The sequence below is a fragment of the Urocitellus parryii genome, chromosome 11 (assembly GCF_045843805.1).
Source record: "Urocitellus parryii isolate mUroPar1 chromosome 11, mUroPar1.hap1, whole genome shotgun sequence".
NCBI classification, from domain to species: Eukaryota; Metazoa; Chordata; class Mammalia; order Rodentia; family Sciuridae; genus Urocitellus; species Urocitellus parryii.
The window spans coordinates 5,898,080-5,918,169 of NC_135541.1; the positions used below are offsets into that span (position 1 = coordinate 5,898,080).

Sequence of the window (20,090 nt, forward strand, 5' to 3'; positions counted from 1 at the left end):
AGAAGAGGAAACTGGGTCTGAGGTTAAACACCCTGCTAAAGGCTACTTGGGTACTGGAAGTCGGAGCTGGGAGGGAGCTCAGATGAGGAGAGAAGGGCTGGGACTTATAGGCAGGAAGACTGAGCAGAGGGTGAAGCCCTCAGGAGAGAAGAGATGGGGGCTCCCCAAGAGACCAGGACAGCAAACAGCTTGCAACCCCCAGCACAGGGCTCCCAGACAAACGCCCACGCCCCTCAGAGCAATCTCACTGAGCTCATGATGACGGCACACAGCACTGTGAATGCATGTACTGCCAGGAAATGGTACACTTAACATTGTCACGACGGCAGATTTCACGTTACATATATTTTACCAGGGAGAGAGACACACACAGAGAGACAGAGAGCAGCAGCCAGAACCTCCAGGGCTGAGGCCAGAATCTTTTCTGTCAAGGGCTAGATATGAAATATTTTATGCTTTGTAGGCCAAACAGTTTGTTGTAACCACTCAACTCTGCCCCTCTAGAGTGAAAGTAGACATAGGCAGTATGCAAATGAATGGGCATGGCTGTTTCCAATAAAACTTTATTTATAAAAACAGACTGTGGGCCAAACGTGGCTCAGGGGCCAGAGTTAGCCCAGGCCTGCTTCAGAAAATGGAGGCTCATGGGACCAACTTTCAGGACTTGCATGCCTGCTCCAATGTTCAACCTGGACTTTCAAAGGAGCAGAAGTGGAGAGGAGAAGGGGAAGAACAAGTCCTAGCACAGGAAGCCAACTTCCAGCTCCCAGCATCCTGGGAAGCGATTCTCTGTGCTAGAGATTCTCAGGGATGATAGGAAGGGGTGGAGATTCTCAAAGGCCTGAGAGGAGGCTGAGGCTGAGAGAGCAGGAAGGAGCAGCCAGAAGGGGGTGAGAAGGGGTGCAGGGAGAGAAAGGCCAGAGAGGACCCGGGAGCAGGCTGTAACCAGGGTGGTGCTGGCGGCAAAGGGAGGAATCCACAGGCCCCAGCGAGAGCGCAGGGCGCGGGCCGGGCCTGCCCTACACCGGGCCGCCTCTGATCACGTTTTCAGGGCCACTGCCCGCCGGCGCAGACAATGCTGGGGTAGCCTTTGAAGTACGAAAGGGATGCCGCAGTGGGAGCCTGGGGACTCTCCTCCCTCCCCCGTCCTCCCGAGGGGAGGGGGTCAGCAGGACAAAACCCGGAGCCAGTCGCAGCCGGGCCCCCGAAATGCAAGAGACAAAGGGAAAACAAACAGGTTTGGAGCCAAGCGCACGGTGCCCTGTCTGTCCCCCGCCCCGCCGAGAGGAGATGATGGATGGCTGCAGCCAGCCAGCTCGCCCGCCAGGCAGGCCCCGCTATTTACATAACACTGGCGTTCCACCGGTCACCTCTGACACGGCACTGCCTGGGGCCCGAGGCCCGGTGGCCCTGTGGTTCCTCGAGCCACCGGGGGACTGTGACAGCCTGTGAAGGTTGGGTAGACCAGGGCAGCCCCATGTGCCCAGCCCAGGGGGAGTCCTGGGCTGTGGAAAGGCAGGGTGCTGTGGTCTGCTCTCCCCTCCGTGGGAGGAAGGAGGAGGCCAATTGGGTAGCCAGCCTTGGAGGGGACAGGCAGAGGGGGAGTTCCAGGGCTTCAAGCCCACAGGGTTGTCTGGCAGGGCCACAGCAGAGCTTCCAGGGAGAGCCAGCAGTGGCGGCCAGAGCAGTGCATGGTACCACCGGCAGCCCAAGCCCCGGCCCCAGAGTCCCACTGTCTCATGCTGCCTGGAGCACAGTCCTTGCCCCTGTCTGCAATCCATGAGTCCCCCGCCCATTTCCAGCCAAAGAGCCAATCAGAGAAGCTCTGCTGGGGCTCATCTTTTCTTGCCAGGTTCCAATGGGCAGCATGGCTCCCATTTCCTGTCCCCCCCACCTTTCCCACTTCTCCTGGGTACTCAGGATGACACGTGTGTCATGCATGCGAGTGGTCACCAGCAGGAGAGAAGACACAGGATTATGGAGAAGGTGCATGCCTTACCTCCTAACGGGTCCTAGAGGTGCCTCAGATGCTGATGGGGTGTCACTTCATCCTGGGGAGGAAGAGAGAGAAGCCTGTTAGTCTTTTTTTTCTTTTTTTTTTGGTTCTGGGGACTGAACCCAGGGGCACTTTGACAATGAGCCACATTCCCATCCCCCTCTCCCATGCCTTTTGTATTTTGAGACGGGATCTCTCAAAGTTGCTTAGGGCCTTTCAAAGCTGCTGAGGCTGGCCTTGAACTTGCAATCCTCCTGTCTCAGATACCCAAGACTCTGGGATTACACACCATGCCATGTTCCCCTTAGCCTTTTCAGTCAGGAACTCCACAACTCTCCTGGGCAGGCCCTCCAAGACTCTCTGTGCCCCCAGAGTTCCCTGCCACTTTGTGGGTTGAGGGGCTGATGCTCTGAGGCCAGCTGCAGGGGTCAGCCATTCAGACATGCTGAGTAGACTCTGATTTTGACCCACTTAAGCACATACCAACCAAAGTCTGAAAATTCAGAAAGCAGCAGGGCCGATCACCAGGGAAATACAGATCTCAGGACAGCCCTAACCAAGAGGAGGAAAGTCAGACCATGATTCCCACTCTTGTCCACGGAGAGAGATGGGAATCAGGCATGGGGGGGCTCTGGTTATGGGGGGCTCCGGTTATGGGGACTACCAGCTCCCGTGGAGCTGCAGTGGCTGAGAAGGGTCGCCTGGAGACGACAGAACACAGCATCGGCTACCCCTTTACTCTTCCCCACCCCACCCCCCGAACATAAAAGTGACAGATGCCAAGCTTTTGCTAGAGTAAGTGGGTGTCCAAAGGGCAAGGGTGGACCAGGGCAGGTACCAAGAGGCCTCAACTCCTCAGGAACAGGCTGCGGATAGCACCTCCCAACCTGAAGTCCACCAGTAAGTCCCCACAACTACTGGAGGTCCACGTAGGGAGAGAGAAATGGCCCAACAATGTCGAGGGTCTTTAACCAACACACGACCCAGCTTGGCCTTCAGGCTCAGGCCCTCCAGCCAACAGCAGGAGTGTGAGAAGCTTCACTCAGGAGAGACCCCCAGCACAGAGGGAAAACCCAAGGAGGCCTCTGCCCACCCACCTGGCCCCACCTGCCCTTGCTGAGCCGGCCCTGTGCTCTGGCCTCAGCATCAACCCCGCTCGGGAGAGTGTGCTCTTGGCTACGTTTTTTCTTTCCTCTCCCTCATTTGTGGCTTATCAATGATGCAAGAGGAATAACACCAATTTCCTTAGGCCGTGTAATCCCCAAATCAGATTGGGGGGATTGTGGGAGATGAGGTGACCTTGCACAGGGCTCGCGGAATGCCACCCAGTCCCACCAGCCGTTCTCCGTTCCCAGGACATATTTAGACAGATAATGCTAATTGTACCTGACATGCCCTCTTAAGGAGGGCTCGGCTCTCTGCTGGTGTTTGCTGCCTGTGCTGGGCTGGGGCAGAGGGGTGCCCACCGGGGCAGAGCCCACCCTGCCAGTATAGCCTCTGGGAGGACTAAGGGTGTGGTGGGCAGGCAGTGGTTGTGGAGGGCCGCCCTGCAGGCTTCTAACACCCACCTATCTGATGCAGATGGTAAGAGCTGAGGGTCTGCAGAGAGCTGGGCAGGCAAATGAGATAGGGGGCAGCAGAGAGAAAGGGGGAGCAGAGGAGGCCAGCAGAGGCCCAGCGTGGAAAAGGGAGGAGTCATAGAGGAGAGGCTAGCTGGGCCAAGTGGAAGGACCCCACACCAGGCCGCAGGACCAGGCACGGAGACCTCAGGCCTCCACCAGGAGGCACCAGGTGGGCTCCGCTGGCCGAGCTCACATCCTGGCCAGTCAGTCTGGGCCCTGGCTGGGGTGTCGTCACTTTCCTGTCCATCCCAAGCTCTTCTGCCTGTGCTCTCTCAAGGAGTCCCGGCCAGCCTCCCTTGGACCCCCAAAGCCCCCCAACTCCACAACTCCAGTATCTCCCTTCTACCACCTTTTTCTCCCCTCCCATCCTCCCCGGCAACTGTGCATTTATTAATTCATGAGGCACTAATTAGTTCTTTGTTTAATTTTGTGTTAAACAGACTGACCGGAATGATAACGACTTGCAGCGCTGTGTTGGCGTCCCCAACCACCCCTGTTTTCTGACAACAAGGGAGCGCGGAGACCGGAGCGCTGAACCCAAATCCCTCAGCAGTTGCACTTCATTAAGTCAAAATGTGACAAGAAGCTTAGAGAGCAACTTGCAGATCTGATCGCACAGAACAATCGGCAGGAAACTTTCTAGGAGTTGGTTGGGGCTGGGGGAAGGGGGGAGGGGCAGAGATGCCACGTTCCAGGACCCGGATGCACTGGCCCCAGGCAGGTGGCCTGGTGGATCACAGCAGGGAGGCTGCCTCTGGGTGGATCTGGGACACTGGTGGATTCTAGGTCCGGGGGGGGGGGGGGGGCGGCGAGGAGTCCCCAGTACTACAGGTTCAATCTCTTTTATTGGGCAGGGCCTGGAATGGAACCCAGGGCCTTGAGCACGCTAGGCACACGCTCTACTACGAGCTGCATCCCAGCACCATTTCTCTCTCCTTGCCAAAGTATCTTCTCCTGTCTGCCCTTCTCTGTGCCTGATGCCTGTTCTGGCCCCTATGGGTAGGTGGCATGTCCAAGGACTGGCAGAGTCAGGAAGTGGATGTGGTCAAGAGGGATTCTGCCAGGCCCAGGAAGAGGTAGAGCAGCTGGGAAAACCAGAGAGTGGGGGACCTACTCTCAGGGAGGCTCAGGATAAGCAAGACCCTTCTAGGCTAGAAAGGGGAAGGAATGTGCTCAAGGGTCATGGCAGAAAGTGCCCAAGGAATGCCAGGGTACCCACACCGTCAGTGGCCCACCCCTCCATCCATCCACCTGTCCGTCTGTCCACCCAGTGTTTAATCCTAACTACTCGCGTCAGACAACCAAGGACCAGAAGGTTGAGGACAGCTAACAAAGCTCATGGTGACAGTAACCTTGCGGCCCCTTCCTCCTGTCCATGGGAAAGATCTTGGCTCCAGAGGTGCCAAGCTACAAGCCCTATTGGCCCATGGTCTAGGTGAGGATGGCGAAATCAAAAGCGCACCCTGCCCCAGACCAGAGGCAGCAGCCTGACCCCAGTGTGTGACAGTGAAGAGGACAGAAAAGCTGGGGACGGTGGGCCCAGTGAGCCCTCCCGAGAGAAGCTCGTTGCCTTCTTCTTGCTGGCTGCTGCCTGTCGGTGCGGCCTGACCTCTGCCGAGCTCGCCCAGCCCACAGGCCAGGAGGGGAGTGCGCGGGGCAGCCTGCCTCATGCCTCCCCTGGCCGGTCGGTCGGAAGCTCAGTGGTCTCCCACCCGAGCCTGGCAGCCCTGGGCTGGCTTCTGTTAATTTGCTGTCAGGCGGCCTAAGCAAACCAATTAAAACTAATCATTAATTATAAAAGAGCGAGAAGAGTAGAGAGGAGAGGGTGAAAGACGGAGATGGGGAGGAGGAAGAGGGAAGAGCAGGGGCCTGGGAGCTCGGTGGGGCACCCGGGTGGGCCGGGCCAGGAGGGGCAGAGGTGCTGGAGTCCAGGGTCCAGGAAGGATGGTGGAGAGTGAAGGGGGGCAGGGCAGGGGCCAGCGTACCAGGACCTGGAGAAGGCTCATCCCTCGCAGTCACCGGGAGCCAATGCCTGGCCAGGCTCGGCCTCGGAGCCTCACCCGCGGCTGCCCAGCTCCGTGTGTATGAGGCTCCTCTGATTGTGCAGCCCAGGCCAGGCTCCTGTCCCCATTCTCCTACCTGCTCCCAACCCTCTGGGGCCATGGAGGCTCAGGACAGCTGTCGGGCTGCCCGGCTCCCCCCAGTGCTGGCTCCTTCCCCTGCCCCCTCGGCCTCCCGTCCTCGCACACCCCCTCTCCAGGCCTGGCCCTTTCACAGGGGCTGGGGCCATGTCAGTGGCAGCTTGAGGAGGGGGGCAGACAGACAACAAGGGGCAGCGTCATGGAAACGGGCACTTTCCCGGAGAAATATTCTGTTTGGCCCCCTCCCTGCATTGAGGAGCTGTCAGGAGTCTGGGTGAGAGTCACACTATCCCGGGACCAGGCGTGACAAAACCTATTTTCTGCCTCAAATTTGATTGATTAAAAAACTTTTTAGGAAAACCATGTTAAAAGGGGAAAAAGAGAGAGTGAGAGAGGGAAAGAGAGGGAGGGAGGCAGAAATAGAGGGGAAAAGGAAGAAAGAACAGAAAGAGCGAAGGGGAGGAGGGCTGGGGAGAGAAGGCCACGCAGGGGCCAGGCAGGCCCTCCCCAGCCCGCGCAGTGCCCGCCCGCCCGGGGATGTGTGTCAGTGGGCCATCCACAGCGTGACCAGGCAAGACGGAGAGGTCACAGGACGCCCAGAACCTTCACACAGTGGTTAGCAGGACAATGAGGGGCCGCGGGCTCTGCGTGGTCCAGCAGGTGCCGGGTCTGGATGGGACGGCAGTCAGAGTGAGCTGCCCGTCCCCGCAGAGGGCAGGGCGCCAAGACCTCCAGGCAGGGAGGTCCAGGTGGCTGTGTCTGTCCAGCACCTGGAGATGGCCTCTGGATTGGCATTGTTTCCCAGTCTTGATGGGCATTTGTCCAGAACCCTGAAAAGTCTGCACAGGGTCAAGAAGGAGGACCTAGGGATTCAGGAACAGGAAAGGGGTTTGCCAACGTGTTCTTTTAAGCCCTGGCTCCAGGTTTGTTGGTGGTATTGGCCACTGCACACAGGACCTCGCCAGTCTACCACTGGGGCCCCTTCCCCAGCCCTTCAAGAATTTTTTTTTTTTTAACAATAGTCATAAAATAAAAAAGCAGAGAGGCACCCAGCTTGGCCCCTCTGTCCTGCAGCTAGGAACCCTGCTGGCCAGGTTGGCCCTGGGCGCTCTCACTCTCCCAGTCCGTCCTGGGCCTTCCCAACTCAGGCCTTCATGTCCTATTGGACGCTGTCTCAAATGATTCCCACGCATGGCCAGGGACTCTGAGGCTGATGGGAGATGCTCAAGGCTCCAGGAAAAGAGGTGCCCTCTGGCCCCTCCTGGGACCCCTCTGGAGAAGAAAATAATGCCACCATTTCCCCAGGGGGCCTATGATCAACAGAGGTGCCTCTGGGCAGTACTGGTCTCCTTCCCAGGAAGAAGGGTCTGAGTCGGTGGCCTGGTTTGCTCCCTTTGTAAGGGCCTTCAAGGTCAAGATGAGAAGCAGTACTGGCCAAGGAGTCAGCAAGATTTTCCCATATGCTGGGAGGGGCTCGGCAGCGTTCTGGCCAATCAGGGCTGAATATGGGACTGCTGGACCGGTAGGCACAGTGGCCAGACAGATGCCCAGAGAGACAGCAACTGCTCCCAGCCCTTCCCAAAGTTGACCCCAGCTCTCTCCCAGCCGGGTTCTGCAAGATCATCACATGTTTATTGAGTACATATTGTGTGCACCACGCCATGCTGGGCACAGGGAAGAAAAAGTAAGAGAGATCCAAGACAGAGCTGGTGACAGCTGATCTGAACAATGCCTCGAAACTTACTGCCAGCTGCTGGGAGGACCCCACTGAAGATGTGCTCAGCACAATGTCTGGTATGGTAAGCACCTGCTCTCTGCTGCCAGGGTCCCCGTCTTTAAAAGCTGGGAGACATCCAACACGTCTACTCCTAGCCATAGACCCCAAGGAGGGAAAACAGGGACTCAAGAAAAATCTCGGACACAAATATTCATGGCAACACTATTTGCAATAGCCAAAAGGTGGATACAACCCAAGGGTCCATGAACTGATAAATGGATCAACATGTAGTTTATCTACACCATGGAGTATCACACAGCCATAAAAAGGAACAGAGTCCTGGCTCATGCTACAACATAGGCACACCTGGAAAACAAGCTGAGCGAAAGATCCGACAGGAAAGGCCACACACTGACTCCATTCATATGAAATATCCTAACAGAGACAAAATCCATGGAGACAGAGAGCATGTTAGTGGTTGTGGGGCTGGGGCAAGGGGAGAGTGGGAATGTGATGGGTGCCATTTCTGTTGGGGGTGATGAAAGAGTTCTGGAACTAGGTATCAATGACAGGCAACTCTAGGAAATGTATTTAATGACCCTGAATTGTATACTTTAAAATAGTCACACAGGGAAATGTTATGGCCTGTGCATTTTCTCACAATAAAAAAGAAATCACTTTGTCTGTGTGTGGTGCTGGGGATTGAACCCAGGGCCTTGTGAATGTGAGGCAAGCACTCTTCCAGCTGAGCTATGTCCCCAGTCCAAAAAATGATATGATTTTTTTTTAAAAAAGGAAAAAACAAATGCTGTTAGGAAGAGGACAGTGGGTGGCCCATGTGGCAGCTCAGCAGAAAGGTGAGCTAAGACAGGCAGGGCGCCAAGGTGAACACCCTCACTTCGAATGGGTCCTTTCCCTCCAGCCCTGACTGACTGGCTGAACCACTGCCCAGGTGTTCCTGGGCCTGGGCAAGATGTGCTCCTTGATGGTGGAAGGAACAGAAACCAGGAAAGGCTGGGTGTCTCCCGATGGCCCCAGGCCGGTACCCTCGACTGCAGGTCTCAAGTGCCGCCACACACAGGCACGTGTGCATCCCTCCGCCTGGCTCCCCAGACAACTTGTGCAGCCGCCCAGCATCTTAGTGCAACAGGCCCCGGTGGGTCTGATGGATGACTTCCCCGCCCCCAGGGCTCCAGGGCTTCCCAAGGTCGGGCAGTCCCACCTCAAAGGGAAAGCCCAGGATAACCGGGAGCCAGGTGCTCAGGGGTCCCGGAGGCCCTCACCCCGCCCTCCTGCCTGCTCCCGAATGCGTGAGCACACAGAAACCCCTGCCTTGGCCCGGGAACTGTCAGGAGATCAACAAACAAAAGCTGCTTCTTGACAGGGAGTCATTTATATTTTAGCTTCGTTCCATTATCCTAACGAATCCTTCATCAGCAGATGCAATATTAACAGCAGAAAATCAGCTCATTACATCCGGGGGGATTTCATCAAGCCGACAATCATGTGTGCAGCTCCCCAAGCCTTCAAGAGGCCAGTGGGCTGTTATTTATTTATTTTGTTACTTATTTATTTAATTTTGGGGGCCCTTTCCACATAATTGCGCCGCATCTCAGATCTTTAATAAATAATTTGTAGGTCCTGAACTGTAGAGAGCTTAGCTCTCTGCCACGAGAGCCTGCACCAGCCAAAATATTTACCAATATTTAAAAGTCATTAGAATCGGGGGAAGTGGGGAGGGGTACTCAATTCTTCCGGAAACAGCCCCGTTTGGGGCTCCGGTGCTTGGCCTGCAGTCCTGTCCTCCAGTCCCTTCTCTTGTCCTGAGGGTGGCCACCCTGCCTGGGGCCCCTGCGGTGTGGCCTGCGTTGCTGGCCTCAGCTTGTTTAGTCTGGGTGGGGGTTTCCTGGAGTTCTTGAGAGAGGGACAAGCCCATCTCAAGGGGCTCCCAGAGGCCGATGGAAAGGATCCACCGTGTTCAATGGCAGGGGCCTTCCACCTGCACCAGCTGGAACACGGTGCTGATGGGCACTGCCTGCCACCCCACGCCAGGGAGCTGAGCAAGAGAAGGCTCACTGTCTCCCAGCAGACTCTGGCTCGGCCACAGCTGAGCGTGGGGAAGAGTCCCCATCACCCGCCCAGAGTTAGGCCTCCAAGTTCAAAGGAAAGGAAGGCTGGGTAGGTGGGCTGTCTGGAAGGCAGAACTTGCCCCATTGAAAGATGGGGAAATGGAGGTCCAACCAACTTTAGTTCTCTGCCCCAGGCAGGGCGGCTAGGAAAGGACCCAGAAAAGGAATTAGATTCAGAAGTGGCCGTGCCCAGCCTCTGTGATTTCCAGTGACACAGCCCAGGCTTTCAGAGGCTCCTGGCTCCAACCCACGAGGCTGCAGTGGCCACCGGTGCTGAGGGGCACCCCCGCTGCCACCACGGGCCAGCCATGCTTTCACAGGTTTTTCCCAGCGGGGGCTGGATTTCTGCCCAGCCAGGAATGTGCTCCCAGGATGTCAATTCTAATCTCCCCAGCGCTCTGACAGAATTAAGCTCCAGTTTGTCCGACAACATCCCAAAGTTTCAGAAATCCAGGGCAGACTCTCTAATCAGGCTGCAGGACAAAGGTCTGGCCTGACCCTGTCACTTCCATTTATTCCTCCTGTCTGTCTCTGGGCCTCGGCCTTTCTGCAGCTTCCTCCAGCCTCTGCCCTGCCCTGGCCAGCACCCGCCCCCCCCCTCCCCTGTTTCTCCGCCCCGCCCCACGCTTCCCCTCCCCAAGCAGCCAGGCTAATCCTGTTGCTCCACTCCCCAAAGCCCAGGAATCCCTATGAGACTGACCTGGCTGGCCCTCAGCCTGCTGGCTTTCTCGGGCTCCCTGCCGTTAACTTACTTTGGGGAGCTTGGGCTCAGCTCCTTCTCTGCTCCAGGGAGAGGATGCTCAGACTCTCAAAGTCTGCTCACCTGGCCTTCAGCCAGCCCGAGGCTGGACTCCCCGTAACCACCCCCGAAGTGTCCTTTGTCCTTGCCCAACCTCCTTGCTGTCTGAGGGACCAACTTGTGGGCTCTGGAAGGCCTTGGTCCTTCTGCCACTTTTGGAGACACCTATTTGGGCAGAGACCTCTCCTCAACCAACTCTGCTGCCTACCAAGAGGCAGAAGCAGCCCTGAAGCCGGGGCAGACAGGGTCTGCACAGGACGAAGGCCTTGACTCTGCTGGACTGTGGAGCCAGTAGGAAGGGGCGAGGAGCCCAAAGGCTGGCCAGTGGGGCCTGGAGAAGCATCTCTGTGCACCCAGCTGAGGAAGGAGGCAGAGGCTCCTCCATGCCCCACAGCACCCAGCTGCTGCCGCCCAGGAGGCTCTCCTGTGAGCACAGATGCCCAAGCCTGCCCGGGTCTCCAGGGTTAGAAGAGGAGAACCCCGGAGGGCACGCAGAGGCCTGGGTGGGGACCAGGCTTCCATCTGCTTTGCTCCCATCAAAAGCCTTTGGGGGTGGAGGGCAAAGGGAGGAGGGCAGAGTTGGGAGGACTTCAGAACTGCCATGCCTGAGCCACCGCTGCCCTGTGCTGACCATGAAGCTGGATCTCTGGGGAGGGGCCCCCAAGGAGGGGCAGGAAGACAAACACAAGGGTACAAAGAGGAGGCTCAAGGAGGAAGAAGGGAATAAAGATGTCATTTTGCTGGTTTGCTGACCTTCCAAAAGAGGGAAATCCAGACTGGCCAGGATGGGGGTGGGGGGTCCTTCAGAGCTGCCCAACTGGCAGAAAGCACAGAAAGTCCTGGAATGCCACAGGTAGGCAGGGCCATGCCGCAGCTTCTCTGGCATCCCCATGTGACCAGGGCTGAGATGGCCCTGAGCACAGAGTCCCGCGGGCCCCCAGCCCTGCCCTCCGCAGCTTCCTCCGCCACATCGTGTGGAGCCAGGACCCCCTACTCAGAGCTGCAGTGGGGGCAGCCCCCTGGCGGTTCCTTGCCGGGTCATCCAGCCTTTCCTCCTGGCCCACGGCTGGGCCTGAGGACTGCCCTGGAGAGACCTGGCTGGGCTGGAGGTAGAGGGAGGCGGGAGGGCGTGTCTCCCCGCAAGCCCTCTCTCTGGAAGAATTAGGACTGTCCTAGTGTCTGTGCCCGATAACAGAAAAATCTAGGAAGGCCTCCAGTGGAGCAGGGGCAGAAGCCGGCCTGTCAGCACTTTCAGAAAGCCCTGCGGGTCCCACTGCGCGCACCCCACCCTGCCAGCGGCTCCGGGATCCTCCAAACTCGCAACTTGGCTCCTCCGCCTTTCCCCTGGCCTGTCCTTGCTTCCCTGCCGAGGTGGGGTGTTGGGGAGCTGGGGGAGCTGCTGGGCCCTTTCTCCTTTTCTTTTTTTGCTATTTATCTGCAGATTGCGTGGAGCCAAGTGGTGTGAGCCTCACCCTGCTAAATAAAGCTTTGGTATTTCTGATAAAGCCATCAAATTCCTTATCGCACTGACACAAAGTGCATTTAAAGAGACAGACACCCTGTCCCTCCCTCCCCCCAGGCCCTCCCCCTCCACTCAGTTCAGATTTCCAGCAGCTCAGACACCAAACAGGGCTCCTGAGGATGTGGATGGGGCTAGGGGGAGGGAGGGGGAGGGGGGCTGACCCTTCCAGCTCCCACCCACCGTGGTCTGAGCTGCCGACACCCTGAACCAGAGACTGTCCCAGGGTGTGGCATGCTGCTTCCTGACCCAACTCTGGAACCAGAAGGGAGCTATCAATAGAAATGTCCTGCACCGGGGGATGTCCTCATAAACAGAACAATCCTGTGTTGGGACAACAGCTGGCAGCTGAGGAAGAGTCCCGGGCAGCTGCGGGTAGCCGTGCAGTGAGCCCCAGGAGGTGACAGTACCCAGCAGTGCAAAGATGAGCTGAGGGGGCCACAAGGCCTGACACAGGCCCACAAGGGTCTGACCCACCCTCCACATGCTGAACAAAGCCCTGTGAGGCAGGCGGGACTACTGCCCCACTTGACAGACGAGGACACTGAGGCTGGCAGGGGCAGGTCCCTCGAGGGTTCTGGCCCAGCCTGGACCACGCTCTTCTCATGAAAGACGCTCCCCCCTATCGATCTGCAGAGCTGACCTCTAGGCCAGGCTCATGTCCACCTCCCCATTTATGATCCCACAAAGGCAGGCCTTCCTGCGTTCCAGTGTCCCCTCCCAGCTCCCTGGCCCTAGCTCCGCAACCCAGGCCCTGCGCCCACACACAGCCTGTTGGTTGAGGAATCAAATTTATTATTTTTAATTATTTTGATTTATCAAAGCAGCAGCTACAATCATATTAAACCAACTTGGCTTCTTGGCATTTAACAGATACAGCTGCCGCAGGACTCCCCAGACTCCATAAAACACCCCGCCTGTCCACCTGCTCCCTGAGAGGGCACCTCAAGCCCCTTCTCCAAGAACCCAAAATTTGAGGGCCACCGGATCCCTGCTACTGTTCCTGCCCTGCCAAAAGCACATGTAGCTAAAGTCACTGAGGGTCAGAGGGTGGTCCAGGAACCAGCTGGGGCAAAGCCGTCGGAGCCAGGAGGAAACTGAGGCTCAGAGAAGGGAGATGACCTGCTCGAGGCACAAGGGCCATAAAAACAGCAAGGCAGGACCCACACTGACTCAGTTTGCATCCAAAACCTTCTGGCCACACTTCACACCTTCCCTTTGGACCTGGGAGCCACGCCCTGCTCATGCACCCTGGCTAGAGGAAGAAGGGGGCCAAAGGAAAGGACCCTGAAGTTCAAGGTTTTGACCTAAGGCTGCGTACACCACGCATTTAGAATCTGGGTGCTGGGGAGGCAGCATCAACCCCAGGCTACCAAGGGAAACCCAGGCCCACCCAGGCCATGGGACAGAGGTGAGCTGGTATATAGCTCCACCAGAGAGCTGGCCATGTCTTCAGGTACTGCTGAATCCCAGGCCTGCGCCCCGGAGCCCGGCACAGTGAGAAGGATCAGAGGAGAATAGAAGATCCGGGCACTTAATTCAAAGCAAAGCTGCATGCAAGGACCAAGTGTGGAACAGGCACCTCTGGGGTTAAAGGCCCCACAGAAGTCATCCAAGGTCACTCGCAGTCCCCAAGGGAAAGCAGATCTTGTCTTCTTAGTGGGGTGAAGAGGCCGCAGTGCAGACAGGCCTTACACTCTGCACCACAGTCAGAGTGTCTTTGCAACGGACTGGGATCAAACAAGGAGCCAGAACACTGCAGATCTCCATTGCTCCATCAGAGGCCCCCCAGCTGGGCCCTGTGGAGCTCAGTTCTGGCTGCAAGTTCTGAACTCTGAAGGGCACAGATGAGCATGCTATCTGACCTCTCTGAGGTTGAGTTTCCTTATCTCTGAAGTGTGCACAATGACCATGGCCATCTCAGAGGGCTGTAGCGAGGATGCCGGGAGACAAGTGCAAAGCACTTAGCAAAGTGTCTACACATTTTCCATGTGCAAAAAGTAGTGGCAGTCATCATTGTCATCATCATCGTCACCTAAACACTTCCTAACCAGGAGAAGGTGCCAGAGAGCATGGCTTTGGGGCTGGGGACGGCAGACTGGAAAGCAAGTTGGATGTTGTCTGGGAGGGCTCAGAAATGTCTCCAAGATCAGCCGCCAGCCATCCCTGCCGCCCACCCAGAACACTGGCTAACACAGCTGACAAGGGCCTAGAGTGTAGGCAGGAGGGTGAACAGGGATGACTTGGACAGTCCCATTTGCCTATCAAAAACTGTACATTCGCTCGGCTTTCCACGGGGACTCATGCCCTAATATGGGCCCTGCAGCTTTCTGGGTTATTTCGAGTACATGTGATAATGACTCCAGGCTTCATTTCTGCTGCCCCCAGAAAACTTTCCATCTGGGGAGAGGAGAGGGAGGATGATTGGCAGAGAACGAGAAGGGCACAGGAAGCCCAAGGTCAGAGAGTGGGGAGAAAGTGGGCACAGCTGCGTGCACTACCAGAAAGGAAGAGCAGGGGCTGGGGGAAGGAGCTGACTCAGGGGCCAAGGTGAGGGGGACATGGAGCTGGACAGGACAAGCCGGGGACTCCAAGGTACAAGGTGGGCACCTGGCCACGCCCTCTGCCTCCTATCCACTGCTCCAGGGAAGTACTCCAGGGCAGGACGGCACTCAGAGGAGGAGTTCAAGGGCAAGGTTGAGGGCCCCCAGCCCACCTCCTTGCATAAAACTCTGCTGAGGGTCCCTTCCGCATAGCCGTCAAGCTGGGCCTGGGACCCTTGGCTCTTTGGTTTATTTATGGTCTAATTATCCTTCTGCCCAGCCTCGCCCCTCGGCCCCAGTCTGCAGAGGGTTAACTCCAGACAGAGGGCTGGCTCTGCCTTCACTCTACCTCCATCCTGCCGCTCCCATCACCTACCTCCCCCACCCCCTGATCTTAGGGAAAAAAACCCATCAAAATAACTATTTTATGTCTCCAAATATGCAGATCATTTTCTTTAATGAAAGATGCTTGACGTCTCCGATCCAATTAATATGCAAATGCAGGAGAGGATTTATTTGTGACATTCTGTCTGGGTGAGAGAAAACAAAAAAGGCCTGTTAACCAAAACACTAATTGCTGTGACTGATTGTCACATATCATCATTTTCATAGGCTCTCCTCCATTCCCGGCTCGCAGGGAGCTCGAAACCAGGACTCCCTCCACACAGGCATCAAGGAGAAACAGGGCAACTGGCCACCTGCCAGCTCGTCCCCCTTGCGACCAGACCCAGCAATGGGCTTGGTGAAGTGGAGGGTCTGCTTGGCTCTGGGCCCACAGCGTCTGCCTCTGACCAGTGGCTTTTCCTTCCTAGTCTGTATTTTACTGCTTAGGTGCTGGTCCACCAACTGAGACCTGGCAGGCTCTGGTCTGTATGGGACCTAGCAGGCTGGAGGGGGCCTCATGTAGTGGCCTCAGCCCAGCAAACCTTTCGGCCTTGGTGGAGGCCAATCGTTCTTTGCCCCTGATCTCACCAGCTAGAAAGCAGAGGCAGGCCCATTACAGGGAAGAGGAGCAGGCCCAGGTGGCCTCTTTGGGTCATCTCAATCACTACCCTTTGCCTCTCTTTCCTAAAGGTCATCACCATGCCTGTTGAGAGGCCACCTAGGGAAACTGAGGCACAGCACAGCATCGTCTCCTTCAGAAGACACAGGGAATCTCTAAATTCCTGGAGACTTCCAGGCACTGCTGAGGCTGGGCAGACACCAGTGCCTCGTCCTGTCCCGAGTGCCTGCCACTGAAGTGGGCGGGTCACAGCCACTAGTTCCCTGAGTGGCTCTGCAGGGTCTTCCTTTCTCACCTGTGCCTGAGCGACAGTGGGGAGGGGAGTGGTGATGATGGGCACCCCATTCCCAAAGGCTGGGGGACACTGGAAAGGAAAAGGCATTTCCAGATACTCACACCCGTACAAGAGCATCCTGGAAACCCAAGGCCAAGGGCAGTCAAAAGTTCTCCAAGGCAGCCTTCCTTTCCCCACAGGGGCCAGCAGGAGGGGAGACCTCGGGACCCTGACTTGGGGTCCTCAACCTTGGGAGGCAGATCTCTTTCTCGAAAGTCCCGGATGCTCAGAAAAAGGCCTCTTCTACCTTCCTGTCACCTCCCCAGAAGTCCTCAAGATTCTAAGAACACTGAAAACTGGAGAGCCAGAGCGGGCAAGGCCAAAAAGTCATGAGGTTCCCTGAGCCTTGCCATGGGTGCTGGGCCCAGCTGAGGGCACAGAGAGAGGCTCTGGGTCTTGCCGGTCATCACGGAGAACCCTGGACAGAGGGGCCACTAGGCAACATGCACCAAAGCAGACCCGCCCAGGGCTCTGCAGCTGTCCGCAGTGGGGCCCCAGCATGGCAGAAGATGGCCGCATCTCCCCTGACTCCCGTCTCAGACACCCCCGTCTCCTGCCCCAGCCCAGAGCCGCCCTCAGGCACCACCATGGGCCTCCGAGAAGAGCTGGCGCCAGGGCAGCATGGGGCAGACACTCTCCCCCCAAAAAGGCCTGCCCCCGCACCCCAAGAACAGGCTCAACAGGATGCCGTGCGGGGGAGCTTGGAAGCCTTCCGGGAAGAGCACAGCCCTGGCACCAGTCCCGCCGGGAAGGAGGTGAGCTGGGTCTGCCACTCTGTCTGCCGCTCACCTGACTCGCGCCCACGGCGGCCGAGCACCAATGGGGTGTGCGTGGGTGCAGACGGGAGGCGCGCATCATGGCGCCAGGAGCCGAGGGAGGAAGGGCAGGCGGCTGGGAGTGGCAGCAGGCTGGCTGGTCAGCTGAACAGTGCCCTGCTGTAAGCTGTGGTGGGAAGGCTCCGCCCACCTGTGTGGATGGTGGGTGGGCAGAGCAAGGGTCCTCATCCTAACACCGAGCCCATCCTACCCAAGGCAGAGGCACCCGCTTTCCCCTGGCCTGCCCGCCACCATGAGCTAAGTGAGAGAAGACGGGCATCACTCCTACTTTGCTCTTGGCCAGCTGTGGGCACTCACCACCCAGGTTGGGGGCACTGCAAGCTGGGCACAGTGCTACGCTCTCCCTGTACCCTGATTTCGAATCCCTTTAAAACTAACCCATCTGTACATTAAAACTGCCCGTAAAACAAAGGAGTAAGTGGCTTTGCGCAGAGCAGTGTATTAAAGCCAGACGCCTGCACCACCCCTCCGCCTGGCCCTTCCTTCCCCTGGTACCCAGCCTGGGGCAGCATGTGCCTTGCTGGACATGGCAAAGTTGGGTCTGGCTAGACCAGCTTCCTGACACTGGGCAGGGTGGCCTTGCACTTTACAGGTGTCCCTGTCATGGCCTGGAGGAAAGGCCCAGACCCCAGGCATCTATTAGCAGCCCTGGCTGGTAGCTTGCTCCCCCTGTCAATCTTCTGTGGCTTGTCGCCAGCATTCCTCTTCCCCACAGTAAAGGTTCTCTAGAAAACTCATCCACTTGTGGCATGCTCCCCAGACTCGCCTCTGCAGTCAGCGACAGTCACCGTCAGCTTTTCTCTGGCCATCTTAGGTGGCCATTGCAACTCTGACCTAAGCATCAAGCACCCCAACCCCAGAGCCCTCCTTAGCCTGCTGCTCAGGGTTCTTCCCAAGTCCGAACCATGTCACTGGGAGCTGCCCTCAAACTCACACCCAGCTGCCCAAGTCTCCCAGATCTCTTCGGGTTCCTGGTGGGAACAAGTCTAGTTTCCCAAATCCCAGACCCCACAACTCTGCCTGCACGGACACTCCTGGAGAAGGTGGGGGAGGCCTCCACATCTTGGCCAACAGGGGTGTGAGGCCAATGTCACTCCAACTTCAAAAATACCCCAGCATACAGTCCACGGGGTCAGAGCAAAGGGCACGTGGTCAGAGCTGGACTATAAATAACCAGCAAATGGTTTCCCCAAGCCACGGCCCCTCCCCAGCACCAAGAACCTTTCCGAGGAAATCAAAGTGAACACAACTGTTACCAAGTCACTACTAAAATATTTACCAGCCTGGCGAAGTGCCGAAGGTGCTTGGCACCGAGTGTTTGCTTATTTACAAGGCTGTTTTAAAGGGTAGAAAGCAAAATAAGGTAAACTGAGCTAATAAACCGAGGGGCCAGGTGGTACCTCCTAGCTGCCAGCTGTCCCAGGCATGGCAGGAGCTGGAACAGAGCCGTGGAGACTCCCCCAAAATGGGCCAGGAAAGCGAACAGAGGCTCTGAAGCCTGGAAACGGTAAGGGCCCAGGGAACGGGAGCAGAGAATGTGGAAAGCTGGAGAGGCAGGTCCCCCTCTCCCCACACCAAACCCACCCATCCCCAGCGTGAGCCCCCAGCAGCCCCTGCGCCCGCATGCTCAGAGGGCAACTGAGGCACAGCCTGTCCAGAGGCAGAGGGGAGGGCCCTGGGTGAGGTGCAGGCCAGGAAAGGGGAGGCCCAGAGGAAGGCAGGCAGCGGGGGGCCGGCCAGGAGCCTCAGATCAGGACAGAAGGGGGACATACGGGACCTGGAGGAGAGGAGGCTCTGGGGGTTTTCTCTTCCTCCTCTTTCTTTGAAGTTTCCTTGTGGTTTGAATTTAATTTTGATTTTCTCAACTTTCGCAGATTGAAGTTGAAATAACCTACAAATTACTTAATGTGTTGTAAATCTGGGGGAATTCAGGAGTAATGGGGACCACATGTTGGCTGGGAGGGAGCCCACAGAGGACTGGGGGAGGCAGCCTTACAGACGCAGGTGGCTGTTGCAGGCACAAGCTGGATGCCCAGGCCCCTCCCCACCAGGGACAGGGCTTGGGGTCCCCTAGGGGCGGGGGTGGGACTCCCGAGCTGGTCGGGAGTCCTGGAGAGACACGAGAGAAAGTGTTAAGACCATGCCCTGACCAGTTGCAGTCCAGGGCCGCCTGGTGACCGTGGACGCTGGGCAGCCAAGTAGGCCGTGTGCCAGGCGTCTGCCAGGCCCCTCTGCAGCGTTGATGCCAACGCCGCGGCCAGCCTGCTGCGTGCGTGAGGCTGTCAGCTGAGCGCCCCCTCCCCTCCCGCCCTCCCTCTTCCGCAGACTTCTCTCAAGTACTGAGCCATATGGTTCCAGTTAAGCTCCATATTTTTCCCTGTCGATTGAAGAGACACACTTTCCTCTTTGCCAGACAGTTTGCAGATTGCTCTGTTGGCTCAATTTCTTATTGGATTTCTCAAAAAACCTGACATTTTAAATTAATTTACAGCCACAACAAAAAGAGTTCAGAATTTTAATGGTGTTGTAAGTAAGTTTTAGGTAATCCACTCCAGATTTTGATATTAACCTTTGAAACCGGAGTTCATTCAGCTACTATGTTACAATACACAGTCAGGCCTGGGGGAGAACTTGGGGGGAGGAGGAGAGGCTGGATCTGGGAAGCCCTTTTTTTGCTAGGAAACCCCAGAGAGGCTGGTGCCCTGGGGGAATCCTGGACAGGTGAGTGGGAGGGGAGGGCTGTGGATGCCAGAGCAAGGGACCTGCTGAATGTTCTAGAAGGATGGGCTGGGCTCTGTGGGGGCAGCATCCTCAAGGTCCTTCAGTAGCAAGAGCAAGGTGAGGTTCCACCTCAGTGCATGGGGAAATGATCATGGCGGTGATAATCAGGATGTCGGCTGACACCGGGCACTCACTCAGGCTGGGCCCCATACTGAGTGTTCTCCTAAGTCAGCTCAGGACTCAAGCCATCTAGGGGTGGGCGCTGTCTCACCCCCCCTACCACCACCACTAGCAGCAATCACTAATGTTTAGTGTCCCAGGCAGAGCGAAGTCCTTCTTGGATGCTCCCTGATTAGAAGGCAACAGAAACCCTACAAGAGAGATGCTGGGCCCACATCCTCCCTTGCTGAGGAGAAGAGGCTGGGAACTGGAAGGCCAGGCCTCCTGGCTCCGGGGCTACTGACCCACAGCCAGGACGCAGGACACTGTCCTTCTAGCCCCACTCAGCTTCTCCTTCCGCAAGACGCTACAGACTCCTCACCACTGTGGTCCCTCTCGCTGGGGCAGGAGGAGGAGGACTGGAGGTGTGGTCCCCCAGGCAGGCAGGGGTGCAGGGCTGTGGCCTGCTGAGGAGGCCACCTCGCCCTTGAGCTGCCTCAGGCTGAGCTGAAGGCCACATGCCAACCCGGCTGGAGGAAACTCCAGGCACGGGGAAGGCAGCCCTCGCCAA

At 57.2% G+C, this 20,090-nt stretch overlaps 1 protein-coding gene across 3 annotated transcripts in view; it reads right to left on the minus strand.

Moving 5' to 3' along the window:
- Casz1 (castor zinc finger 1) overlaps positions 1–20,090 on the minus strand; it is a 141,531-nt gene that overhangs the window by 61,270 nt on the left and 60,171 nt on the right. For all 3 annotated transcript variants that reach the window (XM_026397955.2, XM_077791512.1, XM_077791511.1), the window contains exon 3: positions 2,000–2,051. The gene's annotated coding sequence lies outside the window, so the exon portion shown is untranslated. The remainder of the gene's footprint in view (positions 1–1,999; positions 2,052–20,090) is intronic.